This window comes from Carcharhinus amblyrhynchos, chromosome 3 (genome assembly GCF_965287045.1).
Source record: "Carcharhinus amblyrhynchos chromosome 3, sCarAmb.v2.hapA, whole genome shotgun sequence".
In the NCBI taxonomy this organism is placed as follows: Eukaryota; Metazoa; Chordata; class Chondrichthyes; order Carcharhiniformes; family Carcharhinidae; genus Carcharhinus; species Carcharhinus amblyrhynchos.
This window is the reverse complement of record NC_137326.1, coordinates 64,622,892-64,649,738: the sequence shown is the minus strand read 5'-3', so window position 1 is coordinate 64,649,738 and position 26,847 is coordinate 64,622,892. Positions and strand designations below refer to the sequence as shown.

General features: G+C 44.3%; 1 protein-coding gene and 1 non-coding gene across 4 annotated transcripts in view; both read right to left on the bottom strand.

The window, feature by feature from the left end:
* The window catches only part of nckipsd (NCK interacting protein with SH3 domain), a 257,102-nt gene that overhangs the window by 126,113 nt on the left and 104,142 nt on the right, over positions 1-26,847 (bottom strand). The gene's annotated exons all lie outside the window — the stretch shown is intronic.
* Positions 17,696-17,887, bottom strand: LOC145341688 (U2 spliceosomal RNA). Its single transcript, XR_013886442.1, has one exon. It is a non-coding gene; the product is annotated as a U2 spliceosomal RNA (small nuclear RNA).

Here is a 26,847-nt window from a genome sequence, read left to right as displayed (position 1 = left end):
GCTGTATTTTTTTGTACTTGGACTTTCAATGCCCTGTTCCTAGTGTTATAAAGTGGAGGTTCATCCCCCCTCCCCCCCACCCCCCCCCGAGAACCAACAACAAAGCACGCAAAGAGGAGTACTTTTCCTTATAATCTGTAAAAATGTGATCTGCACTTCAGCAACTCCTAGTGGTTAAATATAAAATAAATCCCTGACGCTCACTCTAAGATCAACACATAATTTATCTAGCGAAGTGAACAAATTAACTGAACTATTAGCAAACTGAATAAATCCCTTCTAATTATTAATTTTTCCTGAATAAAACAAGATTCTAATGGTACTCTGTTCCATTAAATACAATTTCCACTCATCAAAAATAGAATTCAGTCACACTCTAAATTATAACCAGGTTTTGTGTCTTCCAGAATATTCTGGGCCTTCTTCATTGATTCTTCTTTCTTCTTTGGTACCTTTGCTATTCAGATGGTGCTCTAAGACATAGATGAAGCGATGAGAATCAGTGATTCTCTCTCTCTCTGAGAGCTGTTAACTATTATCTCTGGCAGGTGGGAGTTGCTCTCTCTTTGTCCCACTGCCCCTCTTCTTCTATACCTGTGATGACAGATCAATATGGTCCCAGGTTGTCAAAATCATCAGATTTAAATTTAGTAGGTACTTTGGTACCTAAGTGCCTGATTCAAATTGATTGGCTACATTCAAAAAAATTCAAAAGCCGTTATCTTGGTAAAATTGCTGCTTGGCGTTTCAATACAAATGTTTCAGTTTGGGGCTTCCGACATACTTGCAATTTTTTAAAACTTTCCAAGCACAGAGAAAGCACCATCTTTTGAAGGAACCATGCAATGCTTTCTCCCAAGCATTTTACAATTTTACAAACACCAATCTACCTTTACTCTATCCAACTTTGCAACACTAGGACCAAGCTGGAGTCCCATATGGGCACATACAGATTATGGCAAAGATTGCACAACATGACAGGTTGCAAGATAAAAGTGTCCAGAAAATCTGGCAATAATGTACCCCCGCCCCCAAAAGATGAGCTCAACACATTTTATGCCCACTTTGAGGAAGTCAGCAACAGGACATCATCCTCCCCAAAAAAACTCAGCTGAACCAGCATCCGAGGTCACCATGGCAGATGTCAAAGCAACCTTCTTGAAAGTTACCTCATGGAAAGTGACTGGACTGGATGGGGTACCCAGACGAGTACTTAGATCCTGCACAGACCAGCTGGTGGGGGTGTTTGCAGACATCTTTAACCTCGCTATACACTGATCTGAGGTCCCTATGCTTCAAGACGACAACCATCATCCCTGTACCAAAGAAAAACTAGGCAGCTGCCTTATGACTACCGCCCAGTGGCTTTGACATCCATCATTATGAAATGCTTCGAAAGGTTAGTCATGACACACATTAACTCAGGTCTCCCAGATTGCTGAGAACGACTACAGTTCACATATCGCTGCAACAGGTCCACAGCAGACATCATCTCCCTGGTCCTACACTCAACCCTGGAAAGTAAGGATTCATGCCAGATTCCTTTTCTTTATTGTTTAACGAAGTTGAATCTTCAGCACCATTATCCGAACAAAACATCTCCAAACTCTGTGGCCTGGGGCTCAGCTCCTCCCACTGTGACTGGATCCTTGAATTCCTAACCCACAGACCAAAATAAGTAAGGATAGGCAGCAACACTTCCTTCAGAGTCATCATTAGGGCAGTATGGTGACCCAGTGGATAGCACTGCTGCCTCACAGCGCCAGGTTCAATTCCTCGTTTAGGTCACTGACTGCTTGAAGTTTGCATGTTCTCCCCATATCTGCATGGGTTTCCTCCCACAGTCCAAAAATGTGCGGGTTTGCTGGCTGGCCATGCAAAATTGCCCCTTAGTGTCAGGCAGATCAGCAGGATGAATATGTGGGGTTACAGGAAGAGGGCCTGAGTGTCAGTCCAGACTCGATGGGCCAAATGGGACTGTAGGAATCTATGATCTTCAACACTGATGCCCCATAAGGCTGTGTCCTCAGCCCCTAACTATACTCATAAACCTACGACCGTGTGGCCAAATTTCACACCAACCCCATTTTCAAGTTAGCTGATGACCATAAAGTATAGGAGCAGAATTAGGCCATTTAGTCCAGAATCTGCTCCACCATGTTCTATGTTCTATGTTCTACCATTCAATTATATGCTCCTGCCTTCTCCCCGTAACCCTTGATTCCTTTATTGATCAAGAACTATCTATCTCTGTCTTACACTCAATGACCTGGCCTCCACAGTCCTCTCTGTCAATGAGTTCCACAGATTCACCATCCTCTGGCTGAAGAAATTCCTCCTCATCGCAGCTTTAAAGGAGAACTCGAGGGAGGTTGTGCCCTCGACTTCTCATCCCTCCCACTAGTGGAAATATTTTCTCCACGTCCACTCTATCTAAACTGCTCAGTGTTAAGAACAAAGAACAGCACAGCACAGGAAACAGGCCCTTGGGCCCTACAAGCCTGTGACACCCATTTTAACACTCAGCGAGTGCCTTGTTTCAAGTCCTTCTTCTACCTACGACTTTTGTCTACACCTAGTGGACTCCACAAAAAAGGGGTGCAAAATTAGGGAATTATATGTGCGCCAGATTAAGGGAGATCCAATTTAGGGACAATTTATTGACACCAATCAGCTTAAAAGCACGTTTTTGGGGTGTGGGAGGAAACCGGAGCACCCAGAGAAAACCCAGGCAAGCATGGAGAGAATGTGCAAACTCCCACAGACATTGACCCAAGCCGGTGATCCGACCCAGGTCCCTGCAACTGCACAGCAAACAGTGATAGTCACTGAGCTGTCGTGCTGTCCTTCAATCGGTCCAGTTTAAGCATACTAGGCAACTCTCGAAGCAACATCCAAGAGCAGCCCTCGCACGACCCACCTCGTGTATGCCCCTTGTTGGCCAACAAGGCAGACCAAATCGCCTGTGGATGTAAAAAGGAGACATCAATAAACATACAACAGACTATACAGACATTAATGGAAGATCCCCAATAGCTCCAACGTAAGAGACAGGTGAGCCTTAAAATTTGTTGGACAGCTGATAGGAATCTATTCATTTCCAGGAACATCCTGAGGCTCTTGATCTTCAAGTAGAACATTCTTTTGTATCCCTCCATCTCCAGTCTGCTCATGTGCTTATCTAGGTAAGTCTTAAACAGCTCTAGCGTGCCTGCCTCCACCACCCTACTTGGCAGTGCATTCCAGGCCCCCACAACCCTCTGTGTGAAAAACATCCCTCTAACATCTGAGTTATACCTCGCCCCTCTCACCTTGGGTGCATGACCCCTCGTGATTTTCGCATCCAACCTGGGAAAAAGCTTCCACTGTTCACCCTATCTATACCCTTCATAATCTTATACACCTCTATTAGGTCTCCCCTCATTCTCCGTCTTTCCAGGGAGAACAGCCCCAATTTGCCCCATTTCTCCTCATAGCTAAGACCCTCCATACCAGGCAGCATCCTGGTAAACCTCCTCTGCACTCTCCGCAAGGCCTCCACGTCCTTCCGGTACTGCAGCAACCAGAACTAGACGCAGTACTCTAAATGCGGTCTAACCAACGTTCTATACAACTGTAACATTAGACGCCAGCTTTTATACCCCTTCCTATAAAGGCAAGTATACCATATGCCTTCTTCGCCACCTTCTCCACCTGTGCTGCCACCTTCAAGGACTTGTGAACTTGCACACCTAGGTCCCTCTGTGTTTCTGTACTCTTAGTGGTCATACCATTTATTGTGCAACTCCCCCCTACATTATTTCTTCCAAAATGCATCACCTCGCATTTATCTGGATTAAATTCCATCTGCCATTTCACCGCCCAATTTACCAGCCTATCTACATCATGCTGTATTGTCCGACACTGTTCATCACTATCAGCAAGTCCAGCCATCTTTGTGTCATCCGCAAACTTGCTGATCACACCAGTTACTCCCTCTTCCAAATCATTTATGTATATCACAAATAGCAGAGATCCCAGTACAGAGTCCTGCGGAACACCATTAGTCACAGACCTCCAGCTAGAAAAAGACCCTTCCACTGCTACCCTCTGTCTCCTGTTGCCAAGCCAGTTCTCCACCCATCTAGCCACCTGTCCTCGTATCCCATGAGTCTTAACCTTTTTCACCAACCTGCCATGAGGGACTTTGTCAAATGCCTTACTGAAATCCATATAGACAGCATCCATGGCTCTTCCTTCGTCAACTGTTTTTGTCACCTCCTCAAAAAATTCCACCAGATTTGTAAGGCACGACCTTCCTTTTACAAAACCATGTTGCCTGTCACTAATGAGATTGTTACGTTCTAAATGCGCATATATCCTATCTCCAAGAATCCTCTCCAACAACTTCACTACCACTGACGTCAAGCTCACTGGCCTATAATTACCCGGGTTATCCCTGCTACCCTTTTTAAACAACGGTACCACATTCGCTATCCTCCAATGCTCTGGGACCTCAACTGTGTCCAAAGAAGAGACAAAGATTTCTGTCAGAGGCCCAGCAATTTCATCTCTTGTCTTTCTGAGCAGTCTAGGATAAATGCCATCAGGCCCTGGGGATTTGTCAGTTTTAAATGTTCCCTAAAAAACCTAACATTTCCTCCCTTGTAATGAAGATTTTCTCCAACGGGTCAACATCTCCCTCTAAGACACTTCCAGACAACAAGTCCCTCTCCTTTGTGAATACTGACGCAAAGTAATCATTTAGGATCTCCCCCATTCCCTTGGGCTCTAAACATAATTCCCCTCCTTTGTCCCCGAGAGGTCCGATTTTTTCTCTAACAACTCTTTTGTTCCTAACATAGGAATAAAATGCCTTCAGATTATCCTTAATCTTGTCTCCCAAGACCATTTCATGATCACTTTTCACCCTTCTAACTCCCAGTTTGAGTTCTCTTCTACTCTCTCTGTATTCCTCCAGAGCTCTCTCCGTTCTCAGTTGCCTGGACCTAACATACGCCTCTCTTTTCTTTCTGATCAAGTCCTCAATATCCCTAGTTATCCACGGCTCTCTAATCCTACCTTTCCTATGCTTCCTCTTTACAGGCACATGTCTGTCCTGCAGCCTTATCAGATGTCCCTTAAAAGACTCCCACATACCAGACATGGAGTTACCCTCGAACATCCTCTCCCAATCATTGGCCACCAATTCCTGCCTAATCCGCTATAGTTAGCCTTCCCCCCATTTAGCACCCTACCCTTTGGACAACACATCCTTTTCCATTAGTATCCTGAAGTAGACAGAATTCTGGTCACTATTTGCCACATGTTCCCCTACTGAAACCTTGACTACATGACCAGGCTCATTTCCCAGAACTAGGTCCAATATAGCCCCCTCTCTAGTCGGGCTAACTACGTACTGCACCAAAGAACCTTCCAGTATGCATTTTACAAATTCCTCTCCGTCCAGACCCCCAGACCTAAGTACCTTCCAATCCACATCCGGGAAATTAAAGTGTCCCACTACAACAACCCTATTTTTTCTGCACCTATCCAGAATTTCCTTACATATCCGTTCTTCCACTTCCCGTGGGCTATTGTGCAGCCTACAGTATACCTCCAGCATAGTGATTGCACCCTTCCTGTTCCTGAGCTCCACCCACAGCAATTCATTGCATGACTCCTCTAAATTGTCCACCTTCTGCACCGCTGTAATATGCTCCCTAACTAATAGCACTACTCCCCCAGCTCTTTTAGACCCTCCTATGTCACGCCTAAAACACTTGTACCCTGGAATATTTAGCTGCCAGTCCTGTCCTTTTAACCAAGTCTCTGTCACCGCAACCACATCCAAATTCCTTGCAAGCATTAAGGCCTTAAGTTCGTCTGTCTTATCCGTTATGCAAGTTTCAATTGGATTCCCCCCTCATCCTTCTCAACTCCATTGAGTACAGGCCCAGACTCCTCAACTGCTCCTCATATGACAAACACTTCATTCCTGGGATCATTCTTGTGAGCCTCCTCTGGACCCCCTCCAAGGCCAGCACATCCATCATTAGGTATGGGGCCCCGAAACTGCTCACAATATTCCAAATGGTGTCTGTCCAGATCCGTATACAGCCTCAGCAGTACATCGCTGCTCTTGTAATATAGCCCTCTAGAAATGAACACTAACATTGAATTTGCCTTCTTAGCTGCCAAATGAATGTGCATGTTAACTTTAAGAAAATCCTGAACCAGGACTCCCAAGTCCCTTTGTGCTTCAGATTTCTGAAGCCTTTCCCCATTCAGAAAATAGTCTATACCTCTACTCTTCCAATCAAAGTGCATAACCTCACACTTTCCCATATTGTACTCCATCTGCCACTTCTTTGCCCACACTCTTAGCAGCCTTTCCACTTCCTTAACACTACCTGTCTCTCTCTCTATATCTTTGTGTCATCTGCAAATTTAACAACCATGTCCTCAGTTCAATCTTCCAGATCATTAATGTATATAGTGAAAAGTTGTGGTCCTAACACTGACCCCTGTGGAACACTACTAGTCACCGGTTGCCATCCACACTCTACCTTCTGTCTGTCTGCCAATCTTATATCCAATTCCATTGGTTCTTAGCTTTTTTTCTTTGATTTATTATTGTCACATGTATTAGTATCCAGTGAAAAGCATTGTTTCTTGCACGCTCTACAGACAAAGCATATCATTCATAGAGAAGAAAACGAGAGAATGCATAATGTTGTATTACAGTCAAAGTTAGGCTGTAGAGAAAGATCAACTTAATGCAATGTAGACCCATTCAAAAATCCGATGGCAGCAGGGAAGAGGTTTTTCTGGAGTCAATTGGTACGTGACCTTTGTATCTTTTTCCTAATGGAAGAAGGTGCAAGAGAGAATGTCCAGGGTGCATGGGGTCCTTAATTATGTTAGCTGCTTTGCCAAGGCAGCAGGAAGCATAGGTAGAATCAATGGACGGGAGGCTAGTTTGCGTAATGGATAGGTTTACATTCACAACCTTTTGTAGTTCCTTGCGGTCTTGGACAAAGCAGGAACCATACCAAGCTGTAACAAAACCAGAAAGAACGCTCTCTACAGTGCATCTGGAAAGGTTGGTGCGATTTGTGGTTAACATGCCAAATTTCCTTAGTCTTCTGAGGAAGTAGAGGCATTGGTGGGCTTTCTTAATTATAGTGTCAGCATGGTAATCTGGACACCTAAAAACATGGTAACTAACAATTTAGCAGCCTCCTGTAAGGCACCTTGGCAAAGGCTTTCCAGAAATCCAAATAAATGAGGCCCACTGGCTCTCCTTTGTCTAACCTTTTTATTATCTCCTCAAAGAATTCTAACAGATTTGTCAGGTATGACTTCCCTTTGACAAAGCCATGCTGACTCAGCCCTATTTTACCATGCATAGGGTGGACAGTGATAGCCTTTTTCCTCGGATGGAGAAAGATAGCACGAGGGGGCATGGCTTTAAATTAAGGGGGGGTAGTTATAGGACGGATGTCAGGGGTAGGTTCTTTACCCAGAGGGTGGTGGGGGAATGGAATGCCCTGCCTGCTGCGGTTGTAAATGCGCCTAGTTTGGGGGCGTTTAAGAGATCCGTGGATAGGTTTATGGACGAAAAGGGATTGGTTTAGGTTAGTGGGTCATTGTTTTTTAACTGGTCGGCGCAACATCGTGGGCCGAAGGGCCTGTTCTGCGCTGTAATGTTCTATGTTCTATTTCCCAGTGCTCTGCAATTTCATCCTTATTAATGGACTCCAAGATCTTACCCACAACTGAAGTCAGTCTAATTGGCTTATGATTTCCCATCTTCCACCTCTCTCCCTCCTTCAACAAGGGGGTTACATTAGCCTTTTTTTTCAGTCTTCTGGGTCATTCCCTGTCTCTAGTGATTCCTGAAAAATCACCAGCCATGTCTCCACAATCTTCTTAGCTATCTGCATCAGAGTCCTGGGGTGTAGTCCATTTGGTCCAGGTGATTTACCCACCTTCAGACCTTTCAGCTTCCCGAGCATCTTCTCCCTAGTGATGACCACTGCATTTACCTCTGCCCCTCGACTCTCTTGACTTTCTGGCATGTTACTGGTGTCTTCCACCGTGAAGACTGATACAAAGTACTCATTCAGTTCTTCTACCATTTCTTTGTCCCCCATTACTACTTCTCCAGCCTCATTTTTCACTCTTGCCCCTCTCTTACCTTTAGTTATCTAAAAAAATCTTGCCATCTTCTTTTATATTAATAGCTAGCTTACCCTCATGTTTCATCTTCTCCACCAAAATTGTGTTTTTTTTTTAAGTTGTCCTCTGCTTGCTTTTAAAGGCTTCCCACCATTCCTCACCTCATGGTATGCTCTTTGCTTTTATGCTATCCCTGACTTCCCTTGTCAGCCTCGCTCTCCCCTTAAATTCATTCCAAGGAAGAAAAAGCATGTTATGTTGTGCCTTTTGAACCATTCCTAAAAATTCCTGCCACTGTTGTTCCAATCTTTCCTGCTAGGCTCCCTTTCCAATCAAATTTGGCCAGCTCCTCCCTCATGGCCCTGCGGTTTCCTCTCCTCATTTGTAGCACTATTACATTCAATTCCAATGTCTCCCTCTCAAATTGCAAGATGGATTTTTATCATATTGTGATTACTGCCTCGAGGGGCTCCTTCCCCTTAAGGTCCCTGATCAAGTCTGCCTCATCCCATACTGTCTGACCCTATATCACTTCTGGCAACTGAGTTAATTTTGTTTCTTACCAACAAGGCAACCCTGCCTCCTCTATTCATCTGCCTGTTCTTTCGATAGGACACATACCCTTGGATTTTCAGATTCCACCTCTGATCCCCTCGCAGCTCCATCTCTGTGATGCCCACAACATTGTACCTCCAATTACAATGTGTGCTTCCACCTCACTTAACTTACCGTATACTGCGTGCATTTAAGTGCAACTCTTTCAGTGCTGTGTTGACTGCCCCCTTCCCATAGTTGTCCCTTTATCTGCCACCAGAAATTTTATTCATGCCAATTTCATAGAAACATAGAAGAAAGGAGCAGGAGGAGGCCCTTTGGCTCTTTGAGTCTGCTCCACCATTCAATACGATCATGACTGATCATCCAACTCAATAGTCTAATCCTGCTTTCCTCCCATAACCTTTGATCTAATTCGCCTCTAGCTGCCTCTTGAATACATTCAATATTTTGGCATCAGTTACTTCTTGTGGTAATGAATTCCACAGGCTCATCACTCTGGGTGAAGGAATGTCTCATCTCCATCCTAAATGGTCAACTTCAAATCCTCAGATCTGTCTCCTGGTTCTGGACTCCCCCACCATCAGGAACATCCTCCCTGCATTTATCCTGTCTAGTCCTACTAGAATTTTATAAGTCTCTATGAGAACCTCCCTCATTTGTCCGAATTCCAGCAAAAACAATTCTAACCTTGTCAATCTCTCCTTATGCATCAGTCCCACCATCTCTGGAATCAGCCTGGTAAACATTCACTGCACTCCTTCAACAGTAAGGACACCCTTCCTCAGAAAAGGAGGCCAAAACTGCCCACAATACTCTAGAGTGGCCTCACCAAGGCCCTGTATAGTTGCAACAACACATTCCTGCAACTGTACTCGAAATCTCTCACAATGAAGGCCAACATACCATTTGCTTTCTTTATCACCTGCTGCACCTGCATGCTTATCTTCAGCGACTGATGCACAAGGACACCCAGATCCTGCTGCACACTCCCCTCTCCCAATTTACAGCCTTCAGGTAGTAATTTCCATACTCTCTGCTCTGTGACACCACTATAGTGAGTCAGATCTCAAACCATGACAAGAGTACAGGAAAGAGAATCTGGTGAAACAGTGCGATGACAATCTCAATCTCAATTACAAGGGAGGAAGTGTTAGGTTTTCTAGGGAACATTAAGACAGACAAACCCCCAGGGCCTGATGGCATCTATCCTAGACTGCTCAGGGAGACAAGAGATGAAATTGCTGGGCCTCTAACAGAAATCTTTGTCTCTTCACTGGACACAGGTGAGGTTCCAGAGGTTTGGAGGATAGAAAACGTGGTCCCGTTATTTAAGAGACGTAGCAAGGATAACCCAGGTAATTGTAGGCCAGTGAGCTTGACGTCCATGGTAGGGAAATTGTTGGAGAGGATTGTCAGAGACAGGATGTATGCACATTTAGAACGGAATAATCTCATTAGCGATGGACAGCATGGTTTTGTAAGAGGGAGGTCATGCCTCACAAATTTGGTTGAGTGTTTTGAGGTGGTGACAAAAACGATTGACGAGGGAAGGGCCGTGGATGTCTATATGGATTTTAGTAAAGCATTTGACAAAGTCCCTCATGGCAGGTTGGTGCAAAAGGTTAAATCTCACGGGATAAAAAGAGAGCCAGATGAGCGGAGAACTGGCTTGGTCATAGAAGTCAGAGGATAGCAGTGGGAGGGACTTTTTCTGACTGGAGGCCTGTGACTAATGGTGTTCTGCAGGGCTCTGTAGTGGAACCTCTGCTGTTTGTGATATATATAAATGATTTGGAAGAAGGCGTAACTGGTGTGATCAGTAAGTTTGCAGATGACACAAAGATGGCTGGACTTGCGGCTAGCGATGAACATTGTCAGAGGATACAGCAGGATATAGATAGGCTGGAAAATTGGGCGGAGAAATGGCAGGTGGAATTTAATCCAGATAAATGCGAAGTGATGCATTTTGGTAGAACAAATGTAGGTGGGGGGGGGGCGGGGGCGGGGGCTATACAATAAATGGCAGAACCATCAGGAGTATAGATGCACAGAGGGACCTAGGTGCTCAAGTCCACAGATCCTTGAAGGTGGCAACACAGGTGGAGAAGGTGGTGAAGAAGGCATATGGCATGCTTGCCTTTATAGCACAGGGCATAGAGTATAAAAGTTGGCATGTGATGTTGCAGCTAACTAAAACGTTGGTTAGGCCACATTTGGAATACTGTGCCCGGTATTGGTCGCCACACTACCAGAAGGACGTGGAGGCTTTGGACAGAGTACAGAAAAGGTTTACCAGGATCTTGCCTGATATGGAAGGTCTTAGTTATGAAGAGAGATTGGGTAAACTGGGGTTCTTCTCCCTGGAAAGACGGAGAATGAGGGGCAACTTAATAGAGGTGTATAAAATTATGAAGGGCATAGATGGGGTGAACAGTGGGAAACTTCTTCCCAGGTCGGAGGTGACCAACAAAAGGGGTCACAGGTTCAAGGTGAGGGGGGCAAGGTTTATCACAGATGTCAGAGGGATGTATTTTACACAGAGGGTGGTGGGGGCCTGGAATGCACTGCCAAGCAAGGTGGTAGAGGCGGACACACTGGGATCATTTAAGACTTATCTGGATAGCCACATGAACAGACTGGGAATGGAGGGATACAAACAAATAGTCTAGTTGGAAGAATGAGTGGCGCAAGTTTGGAGGGCCTGTTTCCTGTGCTGTATTGTTCTTTGTTCTCAATGTCAGTAAAAAGGAAGGAAACTGTCATCAATTTTAGGAAACACAGTGGAGGATATGACCCTGCCTACAAAACACAATGGTGAAGTGGAAATGATCAAGGGCTCCAAGTTACTAGGTGTTTGGATCACCAACAACCTGTCCTGATCCCTCCATGATACGGAGATGCCGGTGTTGGACTGGGGGAAACACAGTAAGAAGTCTGACAACACCAGGTTTAAGTCCAACTGATTTATTTGATAGTAAACTCGCAAGCTTTCGGGGTTTGCCCCTTCGTCAGGCGAAGAAACTCTCCATTCGCCTGACAAAGGGGCAAACCCCGAAAGCTTGCGAGTTTACTATCAAATAAATCGGTTGGACTTAAACCTGGTGTTGTCAGACTTCTTACTGTGCAGATCCCTCCATGCCAATGTTATATACTTAAGAAAGCCCACCAATGCCTCTACTTTCTCAGGCGGCTATGGAAATTCAGCACGGCTTCTACAACTCTCACCAATTTTTACAGATGCATCATAGAAAGCATCCTTTCCAGATGTATCACAGCTTGGTATGGCTCCTGCTCTGACCAAGACCTCAAGAAACTATAAAACATCGTCCAGTCTATCACGCAAGTCAACCTCTCATGCACTGACTCCGTCTACACTTCCTGCTGCTTCTGAAAAGCAGCCAGCATAATCAAAGATCCCATACATCCCGAACATACTCTCTTCCACCTTCTTCCATCAGGAAGATACAAAAGTCTGAGAACATGTATCAATTGACTCAAGAAAACTACTTCCAGACTGCCATCAGACTTTTGAATGGACGTACTATGTATTAAGCTGATCTTTCTCTTCACCTCATCTGTAACAGCAACACTGCATTCCTTGTCCCCTATGTACTCCACGAACAGTACGTTTTGTCTATACAGCATGAAAGAAGCAATACTTTTCACTGTATCCTAATACATGTGACAATCAAATCAAATCATCAACTCTAGTTTCCTTGAGCTACATTCACTTTGTGGATGTGGTTGCCATGGATCTCACATGTCCAGTAGCAACCACATGCTACAGCTGCAACACATCATCTACCCCTGCTGTCTTTATTGTTCTACATGTAGTTAGGTCTATAAATAAGTAAAAAGAGTCTCAGGCTAGCCACACAGACTCCCACTGACTGTGCAAGACGTAACAGGCTACAGAATGAAAGCATGTAAAATCGCCAACACCAATGCAACACACCCCAACACACAAAAAAAAAAACATAGAAACATAGAACATTACAGCGCAGAACAGGCCCTTCGGCCCACGATGTTGCGCCGACCAGTTACAAAAACAATGACCCACTAGCCTATACCAATCCCTTTTCGTCCATAAACCTATCCATAGATCTCTTAAACGCCCCCAAACTAGGCGCATTTACAACCGCAGCAGGCAGGGCATTCCAATCCCTCACCACCCGCTGAGTAAAGAACCTACCCCTGACATCCGTCCTGTAGCTACCCCCCCTTAATTTAAAGCCATGCCCCCTCGTGCTAGCTTTCTCCATCCGAGGAAAAAGGCTATCACTATCCACCCTATCTAAACCTCTAATCATCTTATATGTTTCAATAAGATCCCCTCTTAGCCGCCTTCTTTCCAACGAAAACAACCCTAAATCCCTCAGTCTCTCCTCATAGGACCTCCCCACCATACCGGGCAACATCCTAGTAAACCTCCTCTGCACCCTCTCCAAAGCCTCCACATCCCTCTTGTAATGTGGGCACATTAGGCATTCTATGCCCACTTTGAGCAAAAGGTCAAAGAGCTTGCCCTCCACCCCGCACAAATCCATATTCGAGATCACCATTGCAGATGTCAGAGCAGTCTTCACGAAAGTCAACCCACAGAGAGCGACCAGCCAGGATGGGGTACCTGGACGGGCACTCAGATCCTATGTGGACCAGCTGGCAGGGGTATTCACAGACATCTTTAATCACTAAATTGAGGTTTCTATCTGCTTCAAGAACATGACCATCATCCCAATACCAAAGAAAAGGCATGTTGCCTTAATGACTATTGTCTGGTGGCTTTGACATCCATTATTATGAAGTGCTTCAAAAGGTTAGTCATGGAACGAATCAATTCCCGCCTTCCAGACTGCCCGGATCCATGACAATTCGCGTATCGCCGCACTGACTACAGCTCAGCCTTCAATATCATTCCTTCTACAAACCTCATCTCCAAACTTTGGCCTGGGCTTGGTTCCAGCACCACATCTCTCTGTCTTCCCCCCCTTGTAGGCATATAAGGACTATTCAGTTACAACCGTGTGGCCAAATGCCCTCGAACTCTATTTTTCAAGTTTACTGATGACACCACCATAGTGCATCGAATCTCAAACAATAATAACACGGAGTACAGGAAAGAAAAAGAATCTGATGAACTGGTGCGACAACAATGATCTCTCCCTGAATGTCAACAAAACGAAAGAGATTGTCATCAATTTCAGGAAGCGTGCTGGAGGACATGCCCCTGTCTACATCAATGAGGGCAAACTAGAAATGGTCAAGAGCTTTAAGTTTCTAGGTGCCCAGATCACCTGTCCTGGTCCCTCCACGGTGGCACTATATTTAAGAAAGTCCACCAACGCCTCTACTTTCTCAGGAAGCGAAGGAAATTTGGCATGTCTAGCAAGGCTCTCACCAACTTTTACAAACGGACCATAGAAAGCATTATTTCTGGTTGCATCACAGCCTAGTATGGCTCCTGCTCTGTCCAAGACTGCAGAAAACTACAAAGAGTCGTGAACAAAGCCCAGTCCATCATGCAAACCAGCCTCCCACCCATTGACACGATCTACACTTCCCGCTGCCTCGCAAAAGCTGCCAGCAAAATCAAGCACCCCGGACGTACCCTCTTCCAGCAGGGAAACGATACAAAAGTCAAAGTCACATACTAACTGACTCAAGAATAGCTTCTTTCCTGCTGCTAGCAGACTTTTGAATGGGCCTACTTGTATTAAGTTGATCTTCCTCTACACCCTAGCTATGACTGAGAGATATTAAGGGGTTAATATCTCATGCAACTATGAGCTTTTGCAAAAACCTGCTAAACCAGCAGTTTGGGTATAAGAACATAAGACATAAGAAATAGGAGGAGTAGGCCATCTAGCCCTTCAAGCCTGCCCCGCCATTCAATCAGATCATGGCTGATCTGAAAGTGGTTCAGTTCCACTTACCCGCCTGCTCCCCATAACTCTTATTTCCCTTATTGATCAGAAATCTATCTACCTGTGACTTAAACATATTCAACGAGGTAGCTTCCACCACTTCAATGGGCAGAGAATTCCAGAGATTCACTACCCTTTGAGAGAAGTTGTTCCACAACTCTGTTCTAGACTGACTCCCCCTTATTTTGAGGCTGCGTCCTCTAGTTCTGGTTTCCTTTCCAAGTGGAAAGAATCTCTCTACCTCTATCCTACCTAGCCCCTTCATTATCTTATGTCTCTATAAGATCACCCCTCAGCCTTCTAAACTCCAACGAGTACAGGCCCAATCTACTCAATCTCTCCTCATAAGCTAAACCCCTCATCTCTGGTATCAACCTGATGAACCTTCTCTGTACTCCCTCCAAGGGCAATATATCCTTTCGCAAATAAGGGGACCAAAATTGCACACAGTACTCTAGTTGCAGCCTCACCAGTATCCTGTACAGTTGCAGCAAGACCTCCCTGCTTTTACATTCCATCCCCCTCGCGATAAAGGCCAACATTCCATTTGCCTTCTTGATCACCTGCTGCACCTTCAGACTGAGTTTTTGCGACTCATGCACAAGGACCCCCAGGTCCCTCTGCACAGTGGCATGTTGTAATTTTTCAGTGCTTAAATAATAGTCCATTACTATTATTCCTTCCAAAATGGATAACCTCACACTTGCCAACGTTATACTCCATCTGCCAGATCCTTGCCCACTCATTCAGCCTATCCAAATCTCTGCAGACTTTCCACGTCCTCCACGCAATTCGTTTTCCCACTCATCTTCGTGTCATCAACAAACTTTGTTACCCTACACTCGGTCTCCTCCTCCAGCCTATGTATATGGTAAACAGTTGAGGCCCCAGCACCAACCCCTGTGGTACACCACTAGTCACCAACTGCCAACCAGAAAAGCACCCATTTATTCCAACTCTCTGCTTCCTGTTAGATAACCAATCCTCAATTCACACTAATACTTTACCCCCAGCTCCGTGTACCTTAATCTTCTGCAGCAACCTTTCGTGAGGCACCTTATCGAATGCCTTCTGGAAATCTAAAAACACCACATCCACCGGTTCCCCTCTGCCAACTGCACTCATTATATCTTCATAAAAATCCAGTAAATTCAAACATGACTTTCCCTTCATGAATCCATGCTGCGTCTGCTTGATTGAACCATTCTTTTCCAGGTGTCCTCCTATTTCTTTAATGATGGATTCCAGCATTTTCCCAGCTGCAGACATTAAGCTAACCGTCCTGTAGTTGCCCGCCTTTTGTCTACTCCCTTTTTAAACAGCGGTGTAACAGTAGCTGTTTTCCAATCAGCCAGCACTTCCCCAGAGTCCAGTGAATTTTGATAAATTACTACTAACGCATCTGCTATTACTTCTGCCATTTCTTTACCTTGGGATGCATTCCATCTGGGCCCGGGGACTTGTCTACCTTTAGTCCCATTAGTTTACCAAGCACTACCTCTTTAGTAATAGTAATCGTTTTAAGGACCTCACCCCCTACAGTCCCACGACCGTTAATGTTCAGTAAGCTATTTGCGTCCGCTACCGTGAAGACCAACACAAAAAAACTTGTTTAAGGCCTCAACCATTTCCTCGTTTCCCCATTATTAAATCCTTCTTCTCGCCTTCTAAGGGTCCGACATTTACTTTAGCCACTCTTTTCCTTTTTATATACTTGTAAAAACTTTTACTGTCAGTTTTTATATTTTGCGCCAGTTTAGTTTCATAATCTAACTTTCCTTTCTTTACTGCTTTCTTAGTCATCATGAAAGGCATAACTAACTTTAGCCTGCTGAGAGTTGATTTCAAAATGACAAGCTTAAGACATCTGGTCACTGAAAGTGGCAACGCAGGTGGAGAAGGTAGACAAGAAGGCATACGGCATGCTTGCCTTCGTCAGCCAGGGCACTGAGTTTAAAAACTAGCAAGTCATGTTGCAAGTTTATAGAACCTTAGTTAGGCTGCACTTGAAATATAATATTCAATTCTGGTCGCAAATAAGGGACTACCTATTGCTTGAAGTGAATGGTCATAAACAAACTGACTAAAGTCAGTAAGTATTAATGATGTTATCTGGGGATGCATTTTTGTGTACAGGCTGTCTGAGAGATAATTGTATTATCTGAGAGACAATTGCAATATACCGTGATCTTATCATAGCACTCTGAAACCCTTCCTAAAAGGATACTTACTTTCACTAGTTGTGTACACAAGAGAAGGCCTCATTTCCCAAACACTACCCACCTTAAGTGGCTGCAAATGTACCACAACAAATGGCCTCCGAAAACAGAGGTCAGCTTATTACAAAAGATTTAGAGAACAGATTAAAATGTCCAATTGTTTTTAAAGAATAAACAACCAATTTGTTCTACAAAGTATTTAAATTTCTGAAGATTAAAATAATTTATGAAATGACACATCAGTAAATAGAGAGATTGCTTTCTGCACATTACGGTTGAAAATGCAATCAATGTGAACAGCAAATAATTGCTCTGTTGATCTAACATACTCCAGTTGTCCCACATGGACTTGTCCATGATGCCACAGAAAACCAAACTGCTTTCTCATCAAAAGGGATATTTGGCATAAGAGATGTGAAAGTACAGTTCTTTTATGATATTTTCCTAGTTTTGCTGCATAAACACCATGGCAGCATTGAGGGGTGGGGGGTTAGAAATAAGAGTGATTAGCATTGCTGCCTCACAGCACAGCACCACATTCGATTCCAGCCTTGGGTGACTGTGTGGAGTTTGCAAGTTCTCCCCATATCTCACTGGGTTTCCTCCTACAGTCCAAAGATGTATAGATTAGGTGGATTGGCCATGCTAAATTGCCCCTTAGTGTCCCAAGATTTTTCACCCTTGAATATCAAGGGTTTCAGAGTTTTTTTAAAATTTACTTTATTCCAATCCAATCAAGTCAAATTAAAGCCAATTCAGAGTCCCAAGTTGGGACATTCCCGATCCAAGCTGACAAGACAGGGCTCTCACCTCCTGTCTTGGGCTTGATCTACATGATCCAAGCTGATTGGAGTAGGTGTAGCTCCTCCTCCAAGGCTTGATCTTATTTGCACCTTAGCCAAAAGGCTGAGATGCCACTTTAAAAAATTGCTTCAAATGAAGCTGAAATGTAACCTAATGACTTCAACCAAGTGCAGCATGTCAATACTACACTTGATCTCAGCCAAAAGGCCAAGAAGCAATTTAGAGTGCTACGATAAGATTATGGTATATTGCAAGTAGGTTAGGGGAATTAGCAGGGTAAACACATTGGTGTATGAGAGACAGTAGAGTTTGGGTCAGGATAATGTGCTCTGTCGGTGACTCGATGGACCAAAAGACCACCATTTGCACTGCAGGTATTCTATGTTTCTATGATATAAAAGCGCTTCAAGATTTGGAACACACGATACAGCAAAATATCTGATATAATAGTCTCTGTAGCGTTTAATTTGCATGTCTCATTGTGATTAGCTACATAAGACAGAGCATATTATCACGGCACCGAAATCTTAATTAAAAATACTTGTCTCAAAGATAATAATAGCTACAGGCAGGAGATGATTTTTGGTCTATCTAGCCCGTCTATACAAAAGTCATAGGAATGGGAAAAAATTGCAGTTCCTTGAGCTTGTCAATCTGTATTCTAAACTCTATCCTCCCTGACCCATATCTCTTTAATAACCTTGACTAGCAAAATCTATTGATCTCAGAATTAGCCTACTGTATACTCAAAATATTTTAACTAACCTTACATCCCAGTTAATGGCAAGGAGCTGTCGAGTTTCCCCTCAAAATCCAACATTTCACATTTCATCTTCCAAGTTGGTAATCGGATTCATATTATGACCAACTGTTTAGCTGTTCACCCATGTCTCTCCTTCCCTGTGTGCCCCCAAACACAGTAAGAAGTCTCATAACACCAGGTTAAAGTCCAACCAATTTATTTGATAGTAAACTCACAAGCTTTCAGGGTTTGCCCCTTCATCGGGTGAATGGAGAGTTCTGGCCTAAGACAGAGCATACAACAGATTGCTGATTAGAATGTGAGTCTTTACAACTAACGGGCTATTCAAGCCTTAAAGGCTATGCCCTGAGGCCAGAACTCTCCGTTCACCTGACGAAGGGGCAAACCCCGAAAGCTTGTGAGTTTACTATCAATTGATTCGACTTTAACCTGGTGCTGTGAGACTTCTTACTGTGTTTACCCCAGTCCAACGCCAGCATCTCCACATCATGCCTCCAAACAGACAGCTGGACACAATCTCTCTGAGGAAAACAAACTCTGGCCCCAATGGCACAGGTCAGTGCAAGTCAGGAGTTTTGTATGAACAAGAATTTTAATAAGGCTTTTGATAAGGTTCCCCATGGTGGTCTCATGAAGAAAGTAAGGTGGTGTGGAATAGAAGGAAATTTGGATAAGTAACTGGCTGTCAAAAAGACAGAGGGTGGTGGTGGTGGAGGGAAAATTTTCAGACTGGAGGCCAGTTACCAGCGGTGTACCACAGGGATCAGCGCTGGGTCCTCTGCTATTCGTGATTTTTATCAATGATTTGGAAGAGGGGGCTGAAAGGTGGATTAGTGAATTTGCTGATGATATCAAGATTGGTGGAGTAGTGGAGGAGGAGGGCTCTTGTAGGCTGCAAAGAGACACTGATAGGATGCAGAGCTGGGCAGAGAAGTGGAGATGGAGTTTAACCCTGATAACTGCGAGGTGATTCATTTTGGTAAGACAAACTTCAATGTGGATTATAGGGTCAACTGCAAGGTTCTGAGGAACAGAGATCTTGGGGTTCATATCGACAGATCTCTGAAGGTTGCCACTCAAGTCCTATGGGGAAGGTACTAAATTGGGGGAAGGCTAGATACAGCCAGATTAGGCAGAAGCTTAGGGATACAGACTGAGATAGGGCTGTTGGAGGGCAAGTCCATGTTAGGTATGTGGGAGTCTTTCAAGGGAAAACTGAAATGGGTGCAGGAAAGGCATGTGCCGGTTAGGAGGAAGGATGGGAACGGTAGGATTAGAGAGCCGTGGATTGCTGGAGATTTTGGGGACCTGGTCAGGAAGAAACGAGAGGTGTATGTTAGGTCTAAGCAACTGGGAACAGAGAGAGCGTTGGAGGAGTACAGAGAGAGTAGGAGGGATCTCAAAAGGGAAGTTAGGAGGGCAAAAAGGGGGCATGAAATGGCTTTGGCAGGTAGGATTAAGGAAAATCCAAAAGGTGTTTTACTCCTATGTTAGGAACAAAAGGGTGGCTAGGGGAAAAATCGGTCCCATTAGGGACAGAGGAGGGGAATTGTGCTTAGAGACCGAGGGAATGGGGGAGATCCTGAATGAATACTTTGCGTCAGTATTCACGAAGGAGAGGGCTTGATGTCTGGTATGGTCTTCGAGGGAGCTTCAGGCCAATTGAAGGAACTATCGATTACGAGGGGAAGTAGTGTTAGGGCTTTTAGGTAGCATTAAAATTGATAAATCTCTGGGGCCAGATGGCATTTATCCTAGGCTGCTTAGGGAGGCGAGAGATGAAATTGCTGGGCCTCTGACACAAATCTTTGTCTCTTCTTTGGACACAGGTGAGGTCCCAGAGGACTGGAGGATAGCGAACGTGGTACCGTTGTTTAAAAAGGGTAGGAAGGATAACCCGGGTAACTATAGGCCGGTGAGTTTGACGTCAGTGGTAGGCAAGTTGATGGAGAGGATTCTTAGGGATAGGATGTATGAGCACTTAAAGCGTTGCGATCTGATTTAAGGATACGCAGCATGGCTTTGTAAAGGCGAAGTCTTGCCTTACAAATCTGGTAGAACTTTTTTGAGGAGGTGACAAAAACGGTCGATGAAGGACAAGCCATTGATGTCGTCTATATGGATTTCAGTAAGGCGTTTCACAAAGTCCCTCATGGTAGGATGGTAGAAAAGATTAAGGCTCATGGGATACAAGGCCAGGTATCAAGATGGGTTGAGAACTGGCTTGCTAATAGGAGACAGAGTAGTAGTGGAGGGGTCCTTTTCTAGCTGGAGGTCTGTCACTAGTGGTGTGCCGCAGGGCTCAGTACTGGGACCTCTTCTCTTTGTCGTATATATAAATGACGTGGAAGAGGGAGTAAGTGGTGTGATCAGCAAATTTGCAGATGACACCAAGATGGCTGGATTGGCAGGCAGTGAGGAGCAGTGTCTGGCAATACAACGGGATACTGATAGGCTGGTATACTGGGCAGATATATGGCAAATGGAGTTTAATCCGGATAAATGTGAGGTGATGCATTTTGGCCAGAATAACGTAGGGGGGAGTTATATGATTAAGGATAAGCCTATAAAGAGTATAGAAACGCAGCGAGACCTGGGGGTGCAAGTGCACAAGTCTTTGAAGGTGGCAGTACAAGTGGAGAAGGTTGTGAAGAAAGCCTATGGTATGTTAGCCTTTATAGGAAGGGGTATAGAATATAAGAGCTGGAGTCTAATGTTGCAGTTGTATAGAACGTTGGTTAGGCCGCTTTTAGAGTACTCCGTCCAGTTCTGGTCACCTTACTACCAGAAGGACATGGAGACTCTGGACAGAGTGCAGAGGAGGTTTACCAGGATGTTGCCTGGTATGGAAGGCCTGGGTTACAAGGAAAGATTGAGCAAATTGGGGCTGTTTTCTCTTGAAAGACGGCGACTGAGGGGGGATCTAATAGAGGTATATAAGATTATGAAGGGTATAGATAAACAGAGGTAAGCTATTTCCTATGTTAGGGACACACAGTTCAAGGGGCCATGGGCTTAAGGTGAGGGGGGAGAGGTATAACACAGATATTAGAGGGAGGTTTTTCACAGAGGGTAGTGGGGGTATGGAATGCTCTGCCAAGTAAGGTGATGGAGGTAGGCACGCTGGAGTTGTTTAAGAGTAACTTAGACAGGCACATGAGTGGGTTGGAGATGGGAGGATATAGGAGATTGTTTTAAATAAGGGTCATTAGCATTGGTAATGTAAAAGGATGTGGTAATGATAATAATGTTTTTCCCTTTTAATTCACAGATTTTCAGTCGGTCCGCCTTGTTGTCCAATGAGGGGCATACATGCGATGGGTTGTACAAGGGCTGCTCTTGAATGTTCGAGAGTAGCCTATTGCTTCATGTCATCAGTGTGTGTTTAAACTGGACCAGATGCTGGGCAACACGACAGCTCAGTGACTATCACTGTTTGCTGTGCAGACATGTGGATTTGGGCCAGTGTCTGTGGGAGTTTGCGCGTTCTCCCCGTGCTTGCGTGGGTTTTCTCCAGGTGCTCCGGTTTCCTCCCACACCCCAAAGATGTGCTATTAGGCTGATTGGAGGGAATAAATTGTCCCTAAATTAGTTTCCCTCAATGTGAAATGCCATAAACAATAGATAAGGGTCATAGGTGGAGGTGGGGGGGGGGGGGAGATACTGGTAATGTTAAAATGGCGGCGCGGGCGCGTTGGGCCAAAGGGCCTGTTTCCCGGGCTGTTTTTCGTTCTTTGTTCAAGTGGATAGAGCCATGAAGAAGGCTTACAGTGTGTTAGCGTTTATTAACGGAGGTTTGAGTTTAAGGGCCATGGGGTTATGCTGCAACTATACCGGATGTTGGTGAGACCACATTTGGATTATTGTGTTCAGTTCTGGTCACCTCACTATAAGAAGGATGTGGAAGCATTGGAGAGAGTGCAGAGGACATTTACCAGGATGCTGCCTGATTTGGAGGGTAGGTCTTATGAGGAAAGGTTGAGGGAGCTGGAGCTTTTCTCTTTAGAGCAGAGGAGGATGAGAGATGACTTAATAGAGGTTTATATGATGATGAGGGGGATAGATAAAGTGGATGTGCAGAGACTATTTCCTCGGGTGGATGTAGCTGTTACTAAGGGGCATAACTATAAAGTTCATGGTGGAAGATATAGGAGGATTGAGAGTTGGATTCTTCATTCAGAGAGTGGTTGGGGTGTGGAATAGACTGCCTTCTGTGATAGCGAAGTCGGACACTTTAGGAACTTTCAAGCGATTATTGGATAGGCACATGGAGCACACCAGAATGATAGGGAATGAGATAGCTTGATCTTGGGTTTGAACATAGCTCAGCACAACATTGAGGGCTGAAGGGCCTATACTGTGCTGTACTGTTCTATGTTCTATGGGATTTCTACTGAGTAACATTATGGAGACTGAGTTTTCAATAGTAATAATGGCCCAGGATCTGGATCCATTTTGAAAATGTTTTTAAAAATTAGGTATGATATTCAAGGATGAAAACATTTAAAGCTCAACCTTTCCAAATCTTCCAGAATCAGTGTCTTTTTACTGCACTGAGTCAGAGTGTCATGGAGTTTTCCAGCATGGCCCAACATGCCGCCTTTTTAAAATCCCTAAACTAATCCCAATTGCCCTCATTTGGCCAATATCCCTCTATACCCATCTTACTCATGTAACCGTCTAAATCTTCTTTAAAAGACAAAATTGTATTCGCCTCGACTACTACCTCTGGCAGCTTGTTCCAGACACCCACCACCCTGAGTGTGAAAAAACTGTCCCTCTGGGCACTTCTATGTATCTCCCCGCTCACCTTACAGCTATGCCCTCTAGTTTTAGACTCCCCTACCTTTGGGAAAAGATATTGACTATCTAGTTGATCTATGCCTCTTAAGATTTTATAGATCTCTGTAACATCAACCCTCAATCTTCCGCGCTCCAGAGAAAAAAGTCCCAGTCTATCAAGCCTTTCCTCATTACTCAAACTATCAAATCTTGGTAGCATCCTGCACTCTTTCTAGTTTAAGAAAACCTTTCTATAATAGGGTGACCAGAACTGCACACAGTACTCCAATTATGGCCTTACCAATGTCTTGTACAACTTCAACAAGACATCCCAGCTCCTGTATTCAGTGTTCTGTCCAATGAAACCACACATGCCGAATGCTTTCTTCACCATGCTGTCCACCTGTGATTCCACTTTCAAGGAGCTATGAACCCTAGGTCTCTTTGGTCTATAACTCTCCCCAACACCCTACTATTAACTGAGCAAATCCTGCCCAAGTCCAATCTACCAAAATGCATCACTTCTCATTTATCTAAATTAAATTCCATCAGCCCACTGGCCCCATTGACCAAGATCCTGTTGCAATCCGAGATAATTTTCTTCACTGTCCACTATGCCAATCTTGGTGTTATCTGCAGACTTACTAACCATGCCTCTTATATTCCCATCCAAATCATTAATATAAATGACATAACAGTGGACCCAGCACCAATCCCCGAGGCACACCGCTGGTCACAGGTCACCAGTTTGAAAAACAACCCTCCACAACCATCCTCTGGCTTCTGTCTCTGTCATCAAGCCAATTTTATAATCATTTAGCTACCACACCTTGGATCCCGTGAGATTTAACCTTATGCAACAACTTACCACGTGGTACCTCATCAAGGTCTGAATAATCTGAAGCTGTTCTAAAACATCGCAGAAAAATCCAGGGATAGACTGACCACCAATATCCATGACACTCCACTTCCTGCAAGGACTTTCCCTTTCTTTCCATTTCTGCACCTGTCACATCTGTTCTAATGACAACTTTCGACAACTGTGCTTCTAACATGTCTGCCTTTTTCCTTAATCGAGGATCCCACTTCCTGCAATAGGTGCTCTGGTTTTCTCCCATAGTCCAAAGATTTGCAGGTTGGATGGATTGGCCATGGCAAATGCTTGGGGTTACAAGGGATTACGAATCAGTGCAGATTTGATGGCCCCCCTTCTGCACTGCTGGGGCTCTATGATCTGTCATTTGTTCTTCAGTTCTGCTTGCAATGAACATTGACTTTTGTTCTCTCATTAAGATTTTAACACTACCAGCATCTTGCATAGACCCTCAGACTTGCATTCACATTTCCTGTCTTGAGGTCTGCACATCTTTGTTGCAATCTCTCCTCGTTCCTAGCCATCACTGACCTTATCTTAAATAGTAAAATTATTATCCATCACATTTCTCCCTCTTATGGACTCAATGTTAACTCTTTCACTTTCCACAGATATCAGCAGATTTGCTGAGTTTTTCCAGATTTTTTTGTTTTTATAAACTAGACACACATTGTCCACAAGACTTTTCATTCATTACATAAGATTGAATGTCTTGGGCTGCAAGAAGATTTAGACGGAATGGACAAACAGGCAGTAAAGTGGCAGATGGAACTTCGCCCTGAAAACTGAGAGATGATACACTTTGAAGGACTAATTTGACATGGAAGTATTCAAAGAACGGCATGACACCAAGCAAAGCAACAAAGGAACCTTGGTGTATTTATCCCTTGATCTCTGAAGGCGGAAGGGCAAGTTGGTAGAGTGGTGAAAAGGGCATATCGCACATTTGCTTTTATCAAAAAAGGCACAGATTCCAAAAGCAGGGAAGTCTTGTTGGATAGCACTTTGGTGAGGCTACAGCTAGAGTACTGCGTGCAGTCCTGGTCACCACGTTATCGGAAGGACGTAATTGCACTGGAGGGGGTGCAGAAGAGATTCACCAGGATCCTGCCTGGGATGGAACATTCAAGTCATGATAAGAGGTTGGATAGGCTTGGATTGTTGTTGTTGGAGTAGAGAAGTCTGAGGGGCAACCTAATCATGACATACAAGATTATGAGGGTCTCGGAAACAGGGGATAAGGAGCAGCTGTTCCCCTTCGTTGAAGGGTTAGTCACAAGGGGACACAAGTTTAAGGTTTGAGATGGAAGGAAATGAGGAAAATCCTTTTTTACCCAGAGGGTGGTGATGGTCAGGAATGCCCCACCCATGGGAGAGCAGTAGAGGCAAGTTGCCTGACATCCTTTAGAAAGTATCTGGTTGAACACTTGTCACATCATAACATTCAAGGCTATGGGCAAAGTGCTGGTAAATGGGATTAGGTGAGAGGTCAGTGTTTCACATGTGTTGGTACAGACTCGAAGGCCCTTCTCTGCTTTGTATGATTTTATGATGTAAAATGACTCCAAATTCTTCAGCTTCCTCCTTTTCAAGGCGGCCACTGCACACTTCGAGGATACTGGATTTCACTTCCAGATTGTCAGTATTTACCCAGCTTTTCAACCTGTACCCACACCATATCAGTTAATTCTTATTTAAAAATGGGAATGAAGATAGTGAAGGTACGTGTGACAAAATCAGAGTTTCAGATGTGATAAGTGTTGGTCCAATGCATCATATTCAGACTTTGGGTACACAATCTTACCTATAGCAACACGGAAGTACTGGTACCCGGTCCTACCTATACAAATATGAAATATTGCTCCACAGTCCAAGAAACACCAATACTAGTTCACCGTCTTACACATAGCAACACGGGAAATGCTGGTACACAGTTCTGCCTGTACTATTAGAATCCTGGTACACAGTCCTATACATACTAACACAGGGAATATAAGTATACAGTCCACCCATCCCAATACGGAGTACTGGTATGGGTCTCTGTAGTTGCAGAATTGTTCGCGTGCATCAACGCAGTAGTCTCACTTTAACTTGTTAGATTAAGTGGAAAGGCCAGAAAAATGAAGAACATGCCTCACCTCTGAAAAAGACTTCCTTATTACAATTGCACACGTTTTGATTTAATCAATGTCTTTGGCCTCATGGAAACTTACAACTTGGGATCTTCAAATGGAAGAAAACTGTCACTCAGTGAGGGGTTTTCAGTGGTTCCTAGTTCTCTAGAAGAGCTCAAATCAATTCAGAAATGTTTGACCCAAAGAAAAACAAATTAACAAAGATGAGTGGTTGGTCACCATACCAGCAAGCAATTTTTCTGCAGTCAGGTTCCAAGCTAATGTGAATTTTTTGACACGAATTAACCCTCCTCATAAATCAGTCAGCGGTGTTGGACGTAGACGATAGTTTTATAGAACCTTAGTTAGGCCACACTTGGAATATAGTGTTCAATTCTAGCCGTCACACTACCAGGATGTGGAGGCTTTGGAGAGGGTACAGAAAATTACCAGGATGTTGTCTGGTATGGAGGGCATTAGCTATAAGGAGAGGTTGGAGAAACTTGGTTTGCTCTCACTGGAGAAATGGAGGTTGAGAGGTGACCTGATAGAAAGTGTACAAGATTATGAGGAACATGGACAGTGTGGATAGTCAGAAGCTTTTTCCCCGGGTGGAAGAGTTTAGGTTTAGAGGCATAGGTTTAAG